This window comes from Notechis scutatus, chromosome 1 (assembly GCF_049901735.1).
Source record: "Notechis scutatus isolate UNSWTSFEM ecotype Mainland chromosome 1, rNotScu1.2, whole genome shotgun sequence".
In the NCBI taxonomy this organism is placed as follows: domain Eukaryota; kingdom Metazoa; phylum Chordata; class Lepidosauria; order Squamata; family Elapidae; genus Notechis; species Notechis scutatus.
In genome coordinates, this window is record NC_142009.1 from 12,290,993 (window position 1) to 12,312,110 (window position 21,118).

At 41.4% G+C, this 21,118-nt stretch overlaps 1 protein-coding gene across 1 annotated transcript in view; it reads left to right on the forward strand.

Moving 5' to 3' along the window:
• Nucleotides 1-21,118, forward strand: part of KSR1 (kinase suppressor of ras 1) — a 153,575-nt gene that overhangs the window by 52,743 nt on the left and 79,714 nt on the right. The window lies entirely within an intron of this gene.

A 21,118-nucleotide genomic window follows, 5' to 3' on the forward strand; every position in this document is an offset into this window, starting at 1 on the left:
CACAAACACACAAAAAAAAATGGCATGGAAGGGAAAATCGCCACCCGAGGATGTACTCACGACCAGAGTCAAAAATTTTGTGGATTTTTTGATGGGCACCCGATTTGGTCGTGGTCAGAAGCGTTTCTGACCCAAGGTTCCACTGTACTTAAAAATAAAGAAATATGGGTTGGCTAGCTTTTCCCAAAAGACTAAGCCGCCAAACACCTAACTAGGGTTAAACCTAAATAGATTTAGCATCTTGAATGCATTCAGTCACTTGAGAAGTTCACTAAATTGGTTAAAGCTTCTCAGATAAACCCAGCCTGTGTGTGTGTGAAAAAAACACAACGGAGATTTTTCTCAGTCGTGGAAAATTGAGGCTGTGAGATGCGTTGGCTTAACCTCCTTGGCTACTGAGTGTGTTTAACTTTTGAAATTCAGAGGTTTCTGGTCTCGAGTTTTGAACACAGCATATTTGAGATCAAAACCTTATATAAAAAGCCGAACTCACATTTGTTGTGTTTCCCATAGGCCTTTTCTTATTTCTTGTTTTGAAGTCTTGATATTGCCTATTTAAATCAAGAATTGGATTTTAACGTTTATCCTGAAATTGACAAATCCAAGGGTAGTTTTATTTTATTTTCTAAAAGAAATCAGGTCAGCAAACAGAAATCTATAAAGTTAGTTATAAAATCATGTCAGCAAACTTTTCTCTCCTGTGGTGTGCGTTGTTTTTCTGATGGTTTGACGTCATGTTTTTTCCCCCTTCAAAGGCAAGCTTGTGTACTGAGAATTTTGCTTAGTTATTGTATAAATAGCAAGGAAGGAAAATCAACTGTCTCTGAGGGTTTGACCCCTGGTAGCTTCATAAACATGCCTGTATAATTTTCTTGGCAATGCTTCGGAAATAGTTTTAATTGCTGCCTTCTGGGATTTTTTTAAAGGATGATTTCCCAGTCTAATTTTCAGTCCCCATGGAATGGTCTCCCATCAGAATACGGACCAGGCTTGACCCTGCTTAGCTTCTAAGCCTAGACCAGGTGCTGCCACTTGCTGAGGTGGTATAAATAGCCAATATATAATATTAACATTGGCAGGAATCTTGCACACGTCTGTGGGCGGGCGAGTGTACACATGCACATGCCATTTGATCCTAAAATATTGTCGTGCCACCGACACACTTTTAAAACTCGGTCCCTATTTTGGATAATGCATCTCTCGGCTCTTACGCGTGCTCAGATCAACATTGAATGATATTGCCAGTCTATTTTACTCCAGATGCATTAAACTTCTGGAATAAGAGCCTTCCTTGGAGTAAATTACATTTAGCTTCGGGTTGGTTGGTGTGGCAGACAACGGAATTTTAGCTTGCAAAGTTAGAGATCTTATCTTGCATAGAAGAAATGTCCATATTTGGGATGAAATGGAATTTTGGGTCGAAATGTGCCAAAGTGTGCCAGATATAATTGGTGCAAGCAACCAAATTCAAGAGCTTTAAGGACAGTTTTGGTCACCACAATGTAAAAAAGATGTTGAGACTCTAGAAAGAGTGCAGAGAAGAGCAACAAAGATGATTAGGAGACTGGAGGCTAAAACATATGAAGAACGGTTGCTGGAACTGAGCATGGCTAGTCTAGTGAAGAGAAGGAACAGGGGTGACATGACAGCAGTGTTTCAATATCTCAGGGGCTGCCACAAAGAAGAGGGAGTCCATCTATTCTCCAAAGCACCTGAGGGCAGGACAAGAAGCAAAGGATGGAAATAATCAAGGAGAAAAGCCTAGAACTCAGGAGAAATTTCCTGACAGTTAGAACAATTAATCAGTGGAACGACTTCATCCAGAAGTTGTAAATGCTCCAACACTGGAAGTTTTTAAGATGACCATTGCTCTGAATGGTCACATGATCATGGGGAAGTCGCAAAGGTCATAACCGTAAAAAAATGGTCATAGGCCACATGTTTCAGTGCTGCTGTAACTTTGAACGGTCACTAAATGAACTCTTGTAAGTCAAGGGTTACCTGTATTCATTGAAATTATGGAAAGTTGCACCCTGGAATGTGAGAAGAGCAATTGCAAAAGAGAAAAAATTACTAAATAAAATCCAAGAAAGAAATAGATATGTTTCTGTGTCCTCGTTAAAGGTGCACCTGCGAAGGTATTGTGATCCAAAAGGGATATATGTTAAAAATCAGCACAATGTGATTTTGTACTAAACACAGCTGGAGGTATCAGTTGTATTTCTGACAAAAGTAGGAATGTTATGCACATTTGTTGATTTAGAAAAAGTGTACAATAGCATTAATATGCATGGATTAAACATTGTTTTAAATGTGTAAATATAAAATTTAAGCTTGGCTCCTGAATGTGATAGCAGTAGGTGATGGAAATAAAGCATCTGTGAATATAAATGAATGCTTAGTGAGTGGTTTAAGACTTATCAAGGAGTACAGGTAAAACCTTCCTTAACAACAGGCCTGTTTAGGAACTGTTTGAAGTTGCAATGGCACTGAAAAAGTAATTTTATGACTAGTCCTCACATGACCATTGCAGTGTCTCACAGGCATTTCCTCACCATTTGTATGCTTCATGGCCAATTCCTGACAAATACAATCAGTGAGGAAGCTGGCTGTAAAATTGCAATTTGCAGTTACATGATGTCTTGTTTAACCACTCATGGTGACTTGCTTATTGTCCAATTGGGAATGTTTAGTTTAGTTTACTTTATTGTCATTGCACCTCATACAATGAAATTAAATACCACCTTCAGTGTGAAAATAAACACAAACACACATCCTTTGCATTCTATACATTGAATTGAAAATCCCTGATATTGCATTAATGTTGCACTATGCAGTAGAATTCAATAAGAGTTACTGCCCTGGAATAGAAGCTGTTTTTCAGCCTATTTTTCCTTGTTTTTATTGCCCTGTACCGTCTGCCGCATAGTAATAGTTTAAAAAAAGGGGGTGCCCAGGATGAGAATGTTTTGAACTTTCTTAAGGCAACGGGAGCTATAAAGTGACATATAAAATGACATCATAAGTCAGTTGTATTTATGTGATGTTTCGCTTAGCGGCTGAATGGCTGGCCCCAATTGTGATTGCTTAAGTGAGGTCTATAAGACAAGGTCATGTTAACATACACACACACCCCGGACCCTTAATGTATGTAAGAAATGTTTGTAGTAAGATTAGTGGCTGGTATTGTGCATGTATTTGGAGAGATGGAGAACTTGAATGTTACATACAGGTAATCCTCAACTTATGACCACAATTGAGCCCAAATTTTCTGTTGTTAAGTGAGCTTTACTCCATAATATGATCTTTCCTGCCACATTTGTTAAGTGAATCACTGCAGTTGTTAAATTAGTAACATGGATGTTAAGTGAATCTGGCTACTCCATTGACTTTGCCTGTCAGAAGGTTGCACGTGACGCTGGGACATTGTAACCGTCATAAATAGGAGCTAGTTGCCAAGCCTCTGAATTTTGATCACGTGACCACTGGGATGCCACAATGGTCGTGTGAAAAACGAGCATAAGTCATTTTTTTTCAGTGCCTTCATAATGGTCCCTAAGCGAACTGTTATAAATCGAGGACTGCCTGTATCTTGCAGATGCAGACGGACCAAACTGAGGATTCAAAACCCAACATTATTGTATTTGACAGGAAAATCAGAGTGAATAATTCCAAATGAGGCAAGACCCTAAAACTAGAGAACTGCATTTGTATACGCTACTGTGGCAAATATCGGAATGGGGAGACGGATATTTTCTTGCTATAAAAAAGTCACGTGATTATTCCAGGTCCTTCCCTTCTGTATAAATCCTGTGTTGGCCTGAACACTCAAAGTGGAACTTTTTAAAGAATTTAAGAATTCTTAAAAGAATAGGCTTTCTTTTTACATACATATTACAAGTAGAAAATGTGCAATTTTGCCACAGTTGCAAACACTGACAACACATGGTGTGTGTTTTTCTCAAGTCTGGGTTTTCCTGGGTAGTGTTAGAGTTGTGTTGTAAGACTTCAATAACCTCAAATGTATTGGGGTAGGAACCAATGGGTGCTGCATCAAAATGTTGCAGTGCTCAGGGTTGGTGAGTCACTTTTCTTGGGTATTCAGTTTCCTTATCCATTCTAAGGAATAGAAATTCATTATTTAATTCACTTGCCTGCCGGTAAAAGAGAGAAGTATTCATCCTGTGACCATAATGTCTGCTCAATCCTCAGAGAGCAGTTATTAAGTTTTTCCAAATACTTTGAAAAATTTACATTGCCCCCAAATTCATTGATCTGTCTTGTTTTTGTGTGGATTAAGCTGTTTTGGGTAAAATAAAGATCTACCTCCCCAGCCCAAGGAGCTGCTGATACAGTTCTGCAGAGGGATTATTGACTCTGTCATCTGCACCTCTATAACTGTCTGGTTTGGTTCTGCAACACAACGAGACAGACACAGACTTCAGACAGCAATTAGGATTGCAGAAAAAAACAATTACTACCAACCTACCTTCAATCGAGGACCTGTATACTGCACGAGTCAAAAAGAGGGCCATGAAAATATTTACAGACCCCTCACATCTTGGACATAAACTCCTACCCTCAAAACAATGCTATAGACTAGAGCACTGCACACCAGAACGACCAGACACAAGGACAGTTTTTTCCCCCAAACACCATCACTCTGCTAAACAAATAATTCCCTCAACACTGTCCAACTAGTTACAAAGTCTGCATTACTATTACCCTGTTTCTCCAACAATATGGCCTCCCCCAATAGGAAGTCCTAGCATGTTTTATAGGCATGAAATGAAATTAAGCCCCTCCCCCAAATTAAGGCCTATATTAAAACATGCGAAATGGGGGAATGGTGGGGGCTTGCCGTTAGGAAGTACTTTTGTTGTACACCCGGATATGCTGCTGCCTGCGTTGACCCCGATACTAAGTGCCTCACCAACGCCGAGGTCAACATCCAAGCTGTCGCTGCCCGCCCGCCCAAAGATGCAAGGGGCGGGAATTAAGTCACCCCGAAAAGACAGCCTAGCCATTTTTTCGGGGCTCAAAAAAAAATAAGACCCGGCCTTATTATATGAGAAACACGGTACTATTATTAGTAATCCTCCTATCCTTCCTTTCACCCATCTCCTCCCACTTATGACTGAATGACTGTAACCTTGTTGCTTATATCCTAATGATTTTTATTGACTGCTGCTTCCTAGTATGACTTGATTGCTTATTGTACCCTATGACTATTATTAAGTGTTGTACCTTATGATTCTCGACTCTTGATGAATGTATCTTTTCTTTTATGCACACTGACAGCGTTTGTACCAAGACTAATTCCTTGTATGCTCAATCACACTTGGCCAATAAAGAATTCTACGACTACTACTACTCTAATTTATGCGTTACAACATTTGTACTATATTTTTCTTCACTTCACTACTTTCTGTTCTGTTTATTTGTGGCTTACTTTTTTGATGCATTCTGTATACTATTGTATTTTGGTATTGCCTCTTTATTTACTGCCTTTCTAATCTAAAAATTCAGGAGTTTAGGAGGACTTTTTCTGACTAACAAGTGTTACGAAAAGAGTTCATAAACTCTTCATTCATTGAAAAAGGTTTGGGAGCTGCTGATGCATGGAATAGCTAGATCAGTGTTTTTCAAAGCTGACAAGCTTAAAATGTCTGCTGGCTGGGGAATTCTGGGAGTTGTGATCGCTTGACCTTGGAGATGCTGCTATGGTCATAAGTTTGAGGTCCCTAAGGCACTTTTTTCAGTGACATTGTAACTTTGAACAGTTGCAAAACAAATAGTTGAGGACTATGGTCCTCAGCGTACGACCACAGTTGAGCCCAAAATTTATGCTAAGTGGCACAATTGTTAAGTGAATTTTGCCCCATTTTACAACCTTTCTTGCCAGTGTTGTTAAGTGAATCATTGCAGCTGTTGTTAACATGTTTCCCTGAAAATAAGACCCTGTCTCATTTTCTTTTTGCTACCAAAAAAGGCACCAGGTCTTATTTTCGGGGGAAGCCAGCCATTGACTATCCTCACTTGCGTGCGTCACCCTGGCCTCCTTTTTGCTGTCAGAGGCCTTCAGGAACTTCTTCTTCTGCGGCCGGCAAGGCTTTCCTGAAGGCCTCTGCAGCCGATAACAGAGCTCCGGATCGACCCAGAGGTTTGTTATCAGAGGCCTTGCCAGCCTAGCCAGCTGCAGAAGAAATGGGCCAGCAAGGCAGGTGTCGGGGTGTGCGATGCCTCGCCACAACTGTCCAAAGGTAAGTAGTAGGGCAGCTCCACCCCGCCATATCCACCCTAGCGTAATTTTTACCCATCCACTCTGGAGTGGGCAGAATCATAATTAGGGCTTGTTTGGGGGGTAGGGCTTATATTGGGCGCACATGTAAAAACCAAGGTAGGACTTACTTTCAGGATAGGCTGTATTTTCGGGGAAACAGGTTAGTAACTTTGTAACTTTGAATGATCACTGAACGAACTGTTGTAAGCAGGGGTGGGCTGCTGGGGCTCGCAGGGGCTCAGGAGAGCCCCTAGCTAAAACTCTGTGGGGCTCAGAGAGCCCCCAATAACCTCAGATACACAAGCAGCAAGGAAAAGCTCTTAATAGGCTTAATTGAATTTCTGGACATTCTGCCAAGAGCATTTCACGCCTCGTAAAAGTGTTGCAAGCTAGATAAACAATCCACTCAGCAGCACATTGAGAAAATCAGATAACGTAGCCACTAGCCTCCAAGGGGATTAATTCCCAAATAATAAAAATCACGTAACTCACCAGAAACTCCACTAAGACTCCAAGATCCCTCTCACAGTCACTGCTAGTAAGCCTGGTTTCACCCAGTCTTTTATTTATTTATTTATTTTATTTAAATTAAATGCACGAAATAATAAACAACTTTTGGTATATATCTTTTTTTAGATAATGAAGGCAAAGAAGTGACATTGAGTAGGCCACACCCACCCAGTCACATGACCACCCGATCACATGACCACCTAGCCATGCCCACCCAGACACATGTCCGCCCACCCACACCCACCCACCCAGTCATCAGGGCAGAGAGCCCCTTGCTCAAAAATTTGAAGCCCACCCCTGGTTGTAAGTCCAGCTGTATTGTCTTTGTAGGATAAAAGGACAAAACAAGTATGACCTGCTGTGTGGGATATAAACCTAATAAATAACAAACTGCCAGGTATAAAATGCGAGCCCTATTTAGAAGCAAATCTTCACTTTATTTCACTTGCCTACAGAATGAGATCTTTGGGGCTGGAGGTGCAGTTCACCTACTATAATAGACCTGACAATCTCGGATCTTCCTTTTGAATCTTGCTGAGTTAGGACTTGAAATGTCTCCACTACCTCAAAGGTGAAACTGAGGATAGCAATAGGAATAGCACGTGTGATCTTACCATAGCATTATAAAGTAGTACTAACACTTTACATGATCTTGATTCAGAGATTTGGTATGAAGACTGTAAGACCTTTTTCCTAATCTGAAATGGGCCGACTAGCCCACCAAAGTTGAGAAACCTTTGTGAAGCAATAATTTCATTTGGCTGGCTTTGCCTTTGTTTAGGGTGTGAATCCTGTTGTGGCTTGATATTCTAATTCAGGGGTGTCAAACTCACGCCGTCAGGGCACATCACGTGACGTATCGGGACTTTCCCTCCCTTCGCTAAACTGGGCATATGGGCAGTGGTCAGCACGTGATGCATCGGACCCACGAGCTGGGAGTTTGGCAGCCCTGTTCTAATTGATAATACCGGACAGTGTTTTCCAAACTGAGCAACTTTTAAGATGTGTGGACTTCAACTCCCAGAAATTTGTACTGCGCATCCTAGCTGGGGAAATCTGGGAATATGAGTCCACACATCTTAAAAGCTGCCAAGTTTGAAAAACATTAAGACTGGAGTGATGTGGGAATTCAGCCAATTGAGTTTTATTAAATAAAACTTTAGCATAGTATGGTGCAACATATACAACTGAGCCAATGCATAGCACAGTAGGATATCATAGCAGCTAATTCAATTTTCTACCCTGCCAATTATATTAATTTAAACTACTGTATATTATCTGCCCTCCTCCCAACCCTCCAAAAATAAGTCCTGAAATTTCAATAAGTGTTACTGGCAAAATCTTTTGGTCTGGGAGTTAATTTTCTTTCTGGTAAAATATGCATCTCAGAAAATATAATTATTCATCTAGAGAAGCAATTGGTATATCAAACAATTTCCATTAAGAAATATGCCACTGAGACAATTAGGAACAGACCTCTGCCTCTTTCATTGTGTATTTCTACATTTTCAACAGATGTTTCCAATCTTCTGTGTTTATAGACGTGCTATTATTTGAAATTTTTGGCACAGAAATATTTTCTTTGCGTAGTTTGACCTAAAAAGCAGATGGGAATTTATTGGTTTGTTTTTTTAGCCTGCTTTTTTTAAGGGTTAGAGGAGTTCTGTGGTGGGTATATGTGTGACCCTATTCACTTCCCTTTCCTTCCTTCCTTCCTTCCTTCCTTCCTTCCTTCCTTCCTTCCTTCCTTCCTTCCTTCCTTCCTTCCTTCTTTCCTTCCTTCCTTTCTTTTTCTTTCTCTCTTTCTCTCTCCCTCTCCCTCCATCCTTCTATTCTTTCTTTCTTTTTTTCTCCCTCCCTCCCTCCTTTCTTTCTCAATTTACATACAATTGAGCCCAACATTTCTGTAAGAGACATTTCTTAAGTAAGTTTTCCCCCATTTTATAACATTTCTTGCCACGGTTGCTCAGTGAATCATTGCAGTTGATAAGTGAGTAAGCCGGTTGTTAAATGAATCTGGTTTTCCCCATTGACTTTGCTTGTCAGAATGTCGCAAAAGGGGATCCCGGGACACCGCAATGGTCGTAAGTCTGAATCGGTTGCCAAGCATCGGAATTTTGATCATCAGATCATGGGGTGGCTGGAATAGTTGTAACTGTGAAAAACGGTCATAAGTCCCTTCCTTTCAGTGCCGTTGTAACTTTGAACAGTCACTGAAGTGTACTATTATAAGTTGAGGACTACCTGTATTCATCCGGCTCGTAGCCAGTTTGGGCTAACCATGCAAAGGGAGAGGCCAAGACTGAACTGGGAAGGGCCCACAAATATATCTGATAAATGTCTCAGTGCTTTTCCGAGCATTGCAATAAATGTCCCTGGAAGTCCTGCCTAAGTAGCCTTCCCCTTTCCCCTACTTTACAGCCAGCCTTTCCTGTAACTTAAATGGGTAACTGATGCAAAAGGTCTTTGCGTAAGGCCTCCTTGTCCATCAAGATGTTAATGCCCCAGAACATGCACGGGCTGACCTGCCATGCAGAAAAACCCACAAAAACACAGTCGCGTATTGTATAACAACAGGGAGAAGGTAGCTTTGGAGTCAGTTTAGAAGTTGGTTTGCTAAATGCAAGTTGCCAAGACTATAAGCGCTGTGTGCTATAAGCTCGAAGCATTGTTTACAGACCCCACACATCCACTTCAGGGTCTATTTCTGTTGCTCCCCTCTGGGAGGAGGTTTTTCTAGCAGGACTACCAGATTCTGTAACAGCTTTGTTCCCTATGACATCTGTCTGGTAAACAAACAAGATTCAAGTTTTTTTCACCATGCATATGTATACATCCGAACTAGACTGTGTTGTTTCTCTGAGTCATATAATACCGGTATATGTGGGTAATGAAGGTACATGCATTATCTATCTATCTATCTATCTATCTATCTATCTATCTATCTATCTATCTATCTATCTATCTATCATCTACCTATCTACCTACCTACCTACCTACCTACCTACCCATCTACCCATCTATCCGTCTGTCTGTCTGTCTGTCTATCTATCTATCTATCTATCTATCTATCTATCTATCTATCTATCTATCTATCTATCTATCTATCCATCCGTACCTGTCTGTCTGTCTGTCTGTCTGTCTGTCTGTCTGTCTGTCTATCTATCTATCTATCTATCTATCTATCTATCTATCTATCGATCGTCATGTTTATGTCGTGCATATTGGAGTGGTGAGAGCTGTATGCAACAAAATTTCATTTTAATGTATGCCAATTGGTATACATTTAAAACAGGGCCCCCCAAACTTGGCAATTTTAAGACTTGTGGATTTCAACTTCCAGAATTCACCCAGCTATGCGAGAATTCTGGGAGTTGAAGTCCACAAGCCTTAAAGTTGCCAATGTAGACCTCTGATTTAAAGTGACAATAAAGTTAGTCTAAGTGGGATTTAAAATTGCTCTGAATCCTTGGGAGTTGGGTAGAATAATAACCAGGGTGATGGTGTGGATTTCATCTTTTGGCTTCTAGGTCACCCCATTACAGGTAATTCTCGACTTACAACATTTTTCTTAGTCACTGTTCGAAGTTACGACGGCACTGAAAAAAGTGACTTATGACCATTTTTCACCCTTATGACCGTTGCAGCACACCCCCCCACCCATGGTCAGGTGATTTTCATTCAGATGCTTGAGAACTGGCTCGTATTTATGACGGTTGCAGTGTCCCAGGATCCCGTGAACATCTTTTGCAACCTTCTGACAAGCAAAGTCAATGGGGAAGCCAGAGTCACTTAACAACCATGTTACTAATTTAACAACTGTAGTGATTCACTTAACAAATGTGGCAAGAAAAGTTGTAAAATGGGGCAAAACTCACGTAACAGGTTTCTCCCTTAGCAACCTAAATTTGGGGGCTCAATTGTGGTCATATGTTGAGGACTACCTGTATTAAGACACACCATTTATTTAGAGGGGCTCTGAAGAGGTGGGATGCAGGATGTTTTTATTTTTTATAGGTGCTTTTGTTTTTATTGGGTCAATGATCAGGCTTTTAAACGGTGCTTTTAATTCTGTTTGCTTCTGCTATTTAGTGAAATGTACATGTAAACCGTGACATATAACCAGGGGTGGGGCTGCTGGGGGTTTGCAGGGGTTCAGGAGAACTCCTAGCTAAGATTCTGCACAGTTCACAGAATCCCCAAATCCTACTCCTGGCTGGTGCCGCCTACCCCTCCCCTCCCAGGAGTCCCCACCCAGCCCATTTTGGATGCAGGTAAGGGCAGGGCACGCATGGAGGCTCAGGGAGGGTGAAAAACGGGCCTCCTGGAAGTTCGGGAAGGCTGGAAATGGACCCATTTCCAGCTTTCAGAGAGCCTCCGGAGCCCAGGAAGGCTGTTTTTGCCCTCCCGGAGGCTTGAAGAAAGCCTCCGGAGTCCAGGGAGGGCAAAAACGCCCTCCCCCCTGATGTGGTGCAGGAGGCCGACTAGTCCACACCAGGGATGGGATTCAAAAATTTTAACAACCAGTTCTGTGGGCGTGGCTTAGGTGGTGGGCGTGGCTTGGTGGTCATGTGACTGGGTGGACATGGCTTGGTGTTCATGTTATTGGCTGGGTGTGGCCAACTCAATAACACTCACATCGAGGCACGCATCTCCTCGCCTGGCCCCTCATGACTGTGGGGATGCTGCTACAGTTGTAAGTGTGAAAAATGGTCATAAGTCACTTTTTTCAGTGCCATTGTAACTTTAAATGGTCACTCCACACAAGCAAAGTACCAGCAAAAGAGGGGGAAAAAAACTCCAGAGATGTTCCTGAGACAGGAAGTCTAGTCCTGCCAAGAATGTAATAAGGGTTAACGGAGTGTCAGTTTCTGTAAACAACACCAGAATGTTTCCTTCCTGCCTTCCTTACAGGATTAGGCCAGTAATTTCTTCTAACAACAGATTTTCCGAACTGCTTAGAATGTTAACAACCGGTTCTAGCGAATAGGTGCAAACTGGTAGAATCCCACCCCTGGTCCACACCCACCATGGCCATGCCTACCCAGGTGGAGAGCCCTTTGCTAAAAATTTTGAAGCCCACTTCTGCATACAAGCATTTGTTAGCGATAGTTCAAAGTTATAATGGTAAGGGAAAAAGTGATTTATGACTGTTCCTTATACATACAAGCGTGGCAGCGTTCCCAGAGTCACGTGATCAAAATTTGGGGCACTTAGGAACTGGCGTCTATGATCCCATCTGTGATCGCCATTTGCAACCTTCACAACTGGCTTCCAACAAGCAGTGTCAATGGGCTGGAACTGGATTTACTTAACAATGATGTGATTCACTTAACAACTGCAGTGATTCGCCTAACAACCATGGCAAAAAAGGTCGTAAAATCAGGCACAATTCACTTAACAGCCCTTTTGCTTAGCATTGAAAATTCTGGCCCTAATTGTGGTAATATTGGGTATTGTGACTGCATATTATGAATAAAACATAATGAAGATGAATATACGTCTCCCAGGATAATGTTGCAGGATCCAATCTGGGTCGGTCATAGGCGACTAGAGATTTTGTTTTCCAAGCTTTCAGACTCGTGCTGGAACTTCTCTGTGTGCTTTAGGCTGTTCTGTGTGTGATATTTATGTGGTGCCTGTTGTGCATAGCTTTTTAAATGTAGATTAGGGTGTTGATGGCTGACTATTAAGTCCTTGGCTATTGTTTCCTTGTGATGCCCAGCCCTCGCCTTCCAAGTATTTGATAAGCTGTGGGTAAATCAGAACTTCTGCTGATTGATGTAGGGCCTGTTTCCCAGGCTTCGATCACTTCCCTGGCTGTCTTTGTGCCTGCTCGTCCAACAATCTTAGTAGCTGCAAAATCGAATGTATGTCCTTGTTTATTACAGTATTTTATAACTTTGTGCAAGGTATGATCGGATGTCCTCTTCCAATAAAGCAGAATTCTGTTCTGGGGAATGCCACGGATCGTACTTTGGAACATCACACTCACGAAAGTACTGCCGTGAAACCCAAAATCCAAATCATGAAGATGCCCACGGCCCTGACCCTCTTCTTCTCGTAAGCTCACCGATGTAGATCGCAGATTGCAGGCAAGGCGATGATGGTTTCAGCCGAAAGAGATTTCACTGCGTCTCTGAAATGGAAATGTTGAAAATCTTGTCTACCTGGATACTCGCTGAAGCCACCTGTAACCTCAATGTTTCTGAAAGTTGGCACCTTTAAGCCAGGTGGACTTCAACTCCTAGAATTTCTTAGCCAGCCAGGCTATGTAACTCATAGGCCAGTGATGGTTAACCTCTTTGTAGTCGCCTGCCGAAAGTGTGCGTGTGTGCCTGCACCCATAATGCACCGCGTGCACGACCCCCTCCTGCTCACCCTGTCCCCTGTGCATGCTCACGTGACCCCCGTTGCCCCTGCGCACGCATGTGTGTGACCCTCCTGGGCTCCCCTGTCCCCCCCGCACATGCACGTATGACCTCCCCCTGCACCCCATTTTGGGCCTAGTAGGCCTCCCTGCAGTCTCCTGGGAGCAAAAATGGGCAACGGAGGGGCGTGCCACCCCCATGCTCCCCAGCCCCTGCGCATGCGCACACAACCTCCCTGCGCACCCCCCGCCCCTGTTCGCCCGCCCCTGCACATGCGCACACAACCCTGCGCTCCAACCGCCCCCTGCGCATGTGCACACAACCCTCCTGTGCTCTCCCCATTCCTGTGCATTCACACGCAAACCCCCTGCGCTCCCCCACTGCGTGTGCATGCAACCCCCTGCTCTCCCCCCACCCCTCACATGTGCACACACCTCCCGCATGGGCCCTGCCTCCTGTGCATGTGCGGCAGAGACCCCAAAATCAGCTGGTTGGTGGGAGGAATGGGCTAATGCACGGTGGACTGAGCGACGGCTCGCGTGCCCACATGCGTGCTATAGGTTTGCCATCACGGTTGCTTGTGAAGTTTTAGTTTAGTTTACTGTCATTGCACCTCGTATAACAAAAATCAAACACCATCTTCAGTGCACATCATGACCATGAAAATAAACACAAACACACATCCTTCACACTCCACACATTGAATTGAAAAGCCCCGATGTGATTGATTGAAAGTGATGTGATTGTTTGTGTATCAATCTCAGGGAGACAGACATGTTGTTGGGCTAAACCGATGGTGGACCAGAGTGATGGAGAAGTTGCCTTTTTGCTTGTTTATTTCAGTGGATACAGAAGAGAAGACAGACCCTCAAGAACCTTCTTCAAGTCCTGTTTGAGGTTGACTTCTGAAGTGGGATAGAATGGGCTAAAGGCTCATCCCTTACATATATAACCATCCCAATGTTTAGTTTATAACATATTCTGCGATTAGCTAAGATTTGCTGCTTCTTCTGTATTTCCTAGACTGGTCCAATGTGGATGATGTGATAAAAGTGCAACTATTCATAGAAAATTAAATGGGATGTTTGTGATCCAGACTGCAGAGTCTGGATGCTGACCTTTGGCCAGTTCTTGTATGGAACTATATCTGGGAAAGGAAATAAAATTTGTGGTCCCTGGAACTGACGTAAGAAAGACTCTATCTCTATCTTCAAGCTTGACAGCTTTAAGACTTCTGGACTTCAACTCCCAGAATTCCTCCTCCAGTCACCTTAGCTCAGGAATTCTGGGAGTTGAAGTCCACAAGTCTGAAACTTGCCAAGTTTGAAGACCCTTGCTCTATATCAATGTTTCATGGCAACTTAAATGTGGGTAGACTGAGGGATTCTAGGAGATGAAGTCCACCTATCTTCAAGTTGTCAAGGTTGAAAAACATTGCTCTGTATCGTAAATGTATTAAACAAAGCAGAAAATTACAGCAAGATGGCAGGCCTTTATTTCTGGAAAACCTTAAAAGAATAACAGAGTTGGAAGGGACCTTGGAGGTCTTCTAGTCCAACCCCTTGCTCAGGCAGGAAACCCTATTCCAATCCCTTCTTTAAAAACTCCAGTGTTGGAGTACCTACAACTTCTGAAGGCAAGCTTGCTGGGTGGAAAAATTAAGCCCCCAAGTTTAACAACAATCTACCACTAAACAGCAATGGGGGTGGGGGTGGTGGAACTACATGTTCATACAGTTTGTAGGATGGACAACTGTGAGCAGCTTTCACAGCTCAGTTTGGAAAAGAAAAGTAGTGTGGAATGGTGTGCTAGTTTCATTCTCTTGTCTTTTTTTTTTTTTTTTTTACAAAACACACATACACACACACACAAACTGCTCTTGCTTTTAAATTAATTCCTCTTATTTTAGAGTACACTCCCTACCCAGACTTTAAAAACAAAGGTGAGGACTCTTGAAGATATTCACAGGCTGTTCTAAGTCCCAAGAACGCAACAGAAACAATTGAGTTCATCAGTTTTATGGCTTGTGCAAAACACACTATGAAAATCACATTGTCCATCTGGTTGGGCACACTCCAGATATTATATTGTAGCAGCGTAATAGTCGAAATTGTTGTGTCGGCACTCTGAAAGTTGTTAGTTTGGACAAATTTGGTTTCAGAAAAAAACTATCCTGTAATCTGCAACTCTTACACTGCAAAAACATATGGACTACACAACTCGATCAGGGCAAAGCAATAGACGCAATCTACATAGACTTCTGTAAAGGCTTTGATTCAGTGGTACATGACAAACTACTCCTAAAACTAAAATCTTATGGTATCTCTGGACAACTGCATAACTGGATAGAAGCATTCCTGTCAAACAGACAACAAATGGTCAAAATTGGGAGTGTCCTATCAAATTCTGTACCTGTCAATAGTGGTGTCCCCCAAGGCAGTGTTTTAGAACCAACTCTCTTCATACTCTACATAAATGACCTCTGTGATCATATTAAGAGCAACTGTGTTCTCTTCGCTGATGATGTAAAGCTGTTCAACACCACAGACAATACTACTACCCTCCAAAAAGACCTCGACTATGTATCACAATGGTCAATCAAATGGCAACTTCAAATCTCAACAAATAAATGCTCTGTCTTACATATTGGCAAAAAAAAATCAGAAAATAAAATACAAGCTAAATAATCAAGACCTTGTTGAGGATCCAAACTTTGTCAAGGACCTTGGAGTACTCATCTCTAATTATCTAAGTGCTAGAGCCTACTGTAACGACATAGCCAAAAAGGCATTAAGAGTTGTAGCTTCTTCTCTGGTAATATCACACTACTAACTAGAGCATACAAAACTTTTGCTAGACCTATACTTGAATACAGCTCATCTGTCTGGAACCCATATCATGTATCTGATATTAACACAATTGAAAAAGTCCAGAAATATTTCACAAGAAGAGTTCTCCGCTCCTCTACTCATTGCAGAATACCTTATGCCACCAGACTTGAAACTCTAGACCTAGAAAATCTAGAACTACGCTGCCTCTGGTCCGATCCAAATATAGTATATAAAATCATACATTGCAATGTCCTACCTGCAAATGAATACTTCAGCTTCAATCATAACAATACAAGAGCACACAATAGATACAAACTCAAGGTTAACCGAACCAAACTTGACTGCAGAAAATACGACTTCAGCAACAGAGTGGTCAGTGTTTGGAATACTCTACCTGAATCTGTGGTTTCTTCCCCAAACCCCAAAAACTTTAACCTTAGACTATCTACTATTGACCTCACCCCTTTCCGAAGAGGCCTGTAGGGGATGTACATAAGCGCACCAATGTGCCTACCGTCCCTGTTCTATTGTTTCTTTTTATTATTCTTATAAGTATCTATCTCATGTATTCAAAACTATGTTTATTCTTATACCTGTATCTTGTAAGCAATTGACAAATCAAATAAATACTAAAATACTAAAATGATCTCAGTGTACATAAAAGAAAGGATACATTTGTCAAGAGTCAAGAATCATCAGGTACAATACTTAATAATAGTCATAGGGTACAATAAGCAATCAAATCATACTAGAAAACAGTCCATATAAATTATAAGGATACAAGTGACAATGTTACAATCATACAGTCACAAGTGGGAGGGGATGGGTGATAAGGAGTGATGAGAAGATTAATACAGTGGTAATAGTAGTGCAGACTTTGTAAATAGTTGGACAGTGTTGTGGGAATTACTTGTTTAGCAGAGTGATGGCGTTTGGGGAAAAACTGTCCTTGTGTCTAGTTCTGGTGTGCAGTGCTCTAGTCTAGTCTTAGAAAACATTTCAGGACATTAAAGAGATCATAAAGCATTTTATGACATAATACAAAGTGTCATAAAACAGTTCCTGTGCTGATGTCTCACTGGGCTATATAATTCAACATGGGCTATTTTCAAGACAGACGCATCTCTGAAAGTATCTCTCCTCCAAACTCCACCAGAAATGAGTCTTTGGGACCCTGCAAGGCATCCTGCTCCAAGACGCTGCGTCATTCTGGCGGAGTTTGGGGGGGAGAAAGAAAGACTTCTGCTGCTTTCCTTGCATGAAGCCAAAAGTCTCTCTCTCTCTCTCCCCGAGAACAGAGCTGGTGACGGTATCCTGTGATCCCAAATAAAGAATGATTGATCGGTAGGAAAATGGGGTGGGGAATTTTCCTGCAGACTTTTGGGGGGATTTTCCGAGGGTCTCTGCTCCGCGGGATTTAAAATTATGAGTTTGGTGGTCCTTGAGGTCAAAAGGTTGCCGACCCCTGGACTAGAAGACCTCTAAGGTCACTTCCAATTCTGAGATCCACAGTGAGAACTCTGGAGAAACTAAGCAGTGACCGTAAAAAACAGGTTCTAAGCCTGGGGAACCAAAAAAAAGTGTTAAAAAGACATTCAGATGAATACTGTCTTTATTTCCTGGGTCTAAAAGGAAGGGGAAATGCAGTCAGGTTTTCAAGATCTTATTTTACTCTATGTCAATAAAGTAAACTTCTAGCCATCTTATGGAGTGTGGTTCCTGGCTTGGTCTACCTCGAAGGGCTGACAGGTGGACATCATCTAAGTGTAGGCAGCTTTCCCTTCTTTCTATAGTTGACTCTTGGCAAGATCTATGGGGGTTTAATGTCCTGGCAGTTTGCTCAGTCATTTACTTGTTCTCCCAGCTCTGCGAATCTGTTCTGATGAGCAAGTCCTACCCAGTTCTCAGATAACATCTCAAAAACACGACAGTTTTGCAAAAGAAAGAATTTCTTCTTAAAATTTTACAGTCTAAATCAGGGAGGGTCAACCTGGAACAGCATCTGCCCCCCCCCCCCAACCTCTTTTTTTCTCCCCACCCTCCTGCCTGGAAAGATTTGTGGCTTCACTTACTGAAAATTGGTGTGCGGTTTTTTCAGACTTTTGAGACAGGAAATTTATGAAAATTTTAGTGTGGGCCCTAAAGCATGCTTGAATTATCTGAGTTGGAAAAATGAAGGAAGGCCCTGAAAGCTTCTGTCCATAAACCCGGGATAAATAAAATCTTGCCTCTGTCTCTCCACCACTTCCCACCTTAGTTTTACCCTGAGAAGGAGCTGTTTAAACAGTTTTAGCTCTGGAGCACTCAAATTTTCCTTCTAGATCTAGCTCTCTCTTCTCCAACTTGGTGCCCTGAAGTTCTCAAGAACTTTCAGATGTCCAACTCTCTTAGTTGTTTCAGACGAACCATGACCATGCTGGATTGTTTTAACTGGAGATTCTAGACTTTGAGGATGTCATAAAGCATCACTTGTTAGTGATTCGCTAGATCGTTGGAAGTGGAGTTAGCAAATGAGAATCATGGGTCAACCCTGCGTTCCTGCTAGGCAGGCCACAAGGAGGATTGTGCATAGTTCTATCCAGATGGTACAAATTTGATCCAAACAAACTATAGGTAGTTTTCCTCTAGTTGATTTGGAAGGAGTAGGGAAAGAGTTACCTATGTAGAAAACTAAAAGGACGAAACAACAATTAGTTCATGAAAAATAGATAAAACTGAGAAGGTCTCTATATGGTTGTTTTTTTCAAACTTCCTTTAGGGCAACTGAAACTTTTTTCTTCAAAATAAAATTATAATATTTTAAGGCCTGACACATTTATTCTGGCCGTGTGCTTTCGTTGCTGAAATTACTGGAAAAACAGCACAGGAAAAACTTTATGGCCATAGGCAGAGGAAAGATTGAGCATGTTATTTATCAAACAAAGAAGATATTTGTAGCTTTTCATTTCAGAATTTTTTTCCAATTGCCCCGGGGGGTGGGGTGGGGTGGAAGAGTATTTGATTTTAGATATGACTATGAAACTTGTTTTTTTCCTAAGCTGACATAGTGTAAAAAGCCATGAGAAAAAGTTATGAGTTGGCCCTTTATGGATTTTTTGCTGAAAAAAGGGAAAAACAAACTTGTGATTTATGAGTTTAAAGATCAGAAAGTTTATGCAAAGAAGGAAATTAAGATGTAATTTGAGAGAGAGAAAGCAAACTATAAATGTAACTGTAATCGCTGTCAAGAAGATTGGAAGCCATTTCTTTATCTTTCCTTTCTTTCCTTTCCTTTCCTTTCCTTTCCCTTCCCTCCCTCCATTCCTTCCTATTTTTCTTTTTTTAAATCTTTATTTTCTTTTATGTTTTTTATGGGCTGCAAAGATTTGGGCTGTCAACCTCTATCAAATCAAAATTTTGTACACAAAGGAGAAAATTTGGGAAAATTTGATTTTAAAAACCAGGTTAGACAGGTGTGTCTACAGGGCTGCTCCAAAAAGTCAAAATGGCATCCGTGACAACACAAAGAAAGCCCTGCCGTCTTTTCAATAGGTCATACATTAAAGGGGGAGGAGCTTCAGCAGTGTGATCTCAGTTAACCTCTTCCTTTTTTTTTTATAAATCATCCCTAACGGATGCTCCTGGTGTTAATTAAAAAAAAACTTTTTAACAGTCTACATTAAGGAAAGTTGCAAGGGATTCTGAATACAAAAGTTTCCATCTAAAAAAAATACTAGAAATATTGAGACCTATGACATAAATTGGATTGAGGCTAATAATCTTATTACAGGTAATCCTTAACTGACCCTCCTCCAAAGTATGTATTTTTTTTTTATTAATTTAGAAAAAAAGGTGAAAAAGTGACCTATGACCAATCCTCACACTTACGACTGTCGTTGTATATCCCTGCACCACATGATCCAAATTCGTGCACTTTGCAACTGACATGTATTTTTACAATGGTTGCAGCATTCCCAAAGATCATGGGATTGCTATTTACGACCTTCTCGGGGGGGCTTCCGAAAAACAAAATCAGTGAGGGAAGCCACTTAACAAACATGTGGTATTTGCTTAACCACCATGGTAAAAAGTTTGTAAAATTGGGTATAACTCACTCTTAATCACCTTGCACAGCGATAGAAGTTCCCGTCCCAATTGTGATCATAAGTCAAGGACTACTGTTGGAAGAAATGTTCATCTGGGTTCAGTTCCAAGTGGGAAGAAAGACACTGAAAACATGGAGACTGCTTAGAAAGATGGTTTAATGGTGGACAGGACCACATTGAGGTCCTGGGCAAAAAAGAGCACATGGGTAAGAGAGGGAGAGAGATTTATAACCTTTGTTGGGCTTTGAATTTGCTTCCTGTTCCTGTGGCAAGAAATGTATTCTGATTGGTTGTCAGACTCCCATGGGGCCATGCCGGGTTAATTTGGTTGAACCTTGCTGGGTGATGTAATCTTCCCAGGTGCCATGTGGTGAGATGGGTAGAGGGCTAATCCTATCATGTCCTGAGGGCTATGTCTTCATCCCATCACCCTGGAGCTGAAGGGGGTGGGGGCAGGGAGCTACAGGAAGCTGCTTTGTCTTTAAAAACATGTTTCTCCTTTTCTCATCCAGGGAAATATAATATTCTGCCTTTTTAATATTTCCTAGAATATTTCATTCTTCTAGGAGAGGGGTGGGTGCTAACTTTCTACAGTACTCTTGTTATGATCCGAGGAAATCTGTTTCACAATGCCATAGTTATTTCCCCTTTTTATTATATTATTATACTGTAAATCAAGTCAGTTTCATGAAACCTTAGTTATTTCCCCCTTTTTATTATATTATAAATCAAGTCAGTTTCATGATACCTTAGTTATTTCCCCCTTTTTATTATATTATTATAAATCTTAATACATTTGTGTTGTTTCTCTACTTTGATGTTTGTATAATGTATTTAAGAATCATTAATATTGTATTGTTTAAACAACAGAATACTGAGAATAGAAAAAAAAGATTAATTATAATTCAGCTGGTAATATTACGGCTCAAGCATAAAATAATACCGCTTTTTCATCCGAAATTAAGTATAGCATTGAAAAGAAACCACTACAACTCATATCACAATTATTAATTATATAGTAGAGGTGTTTAACTTAAG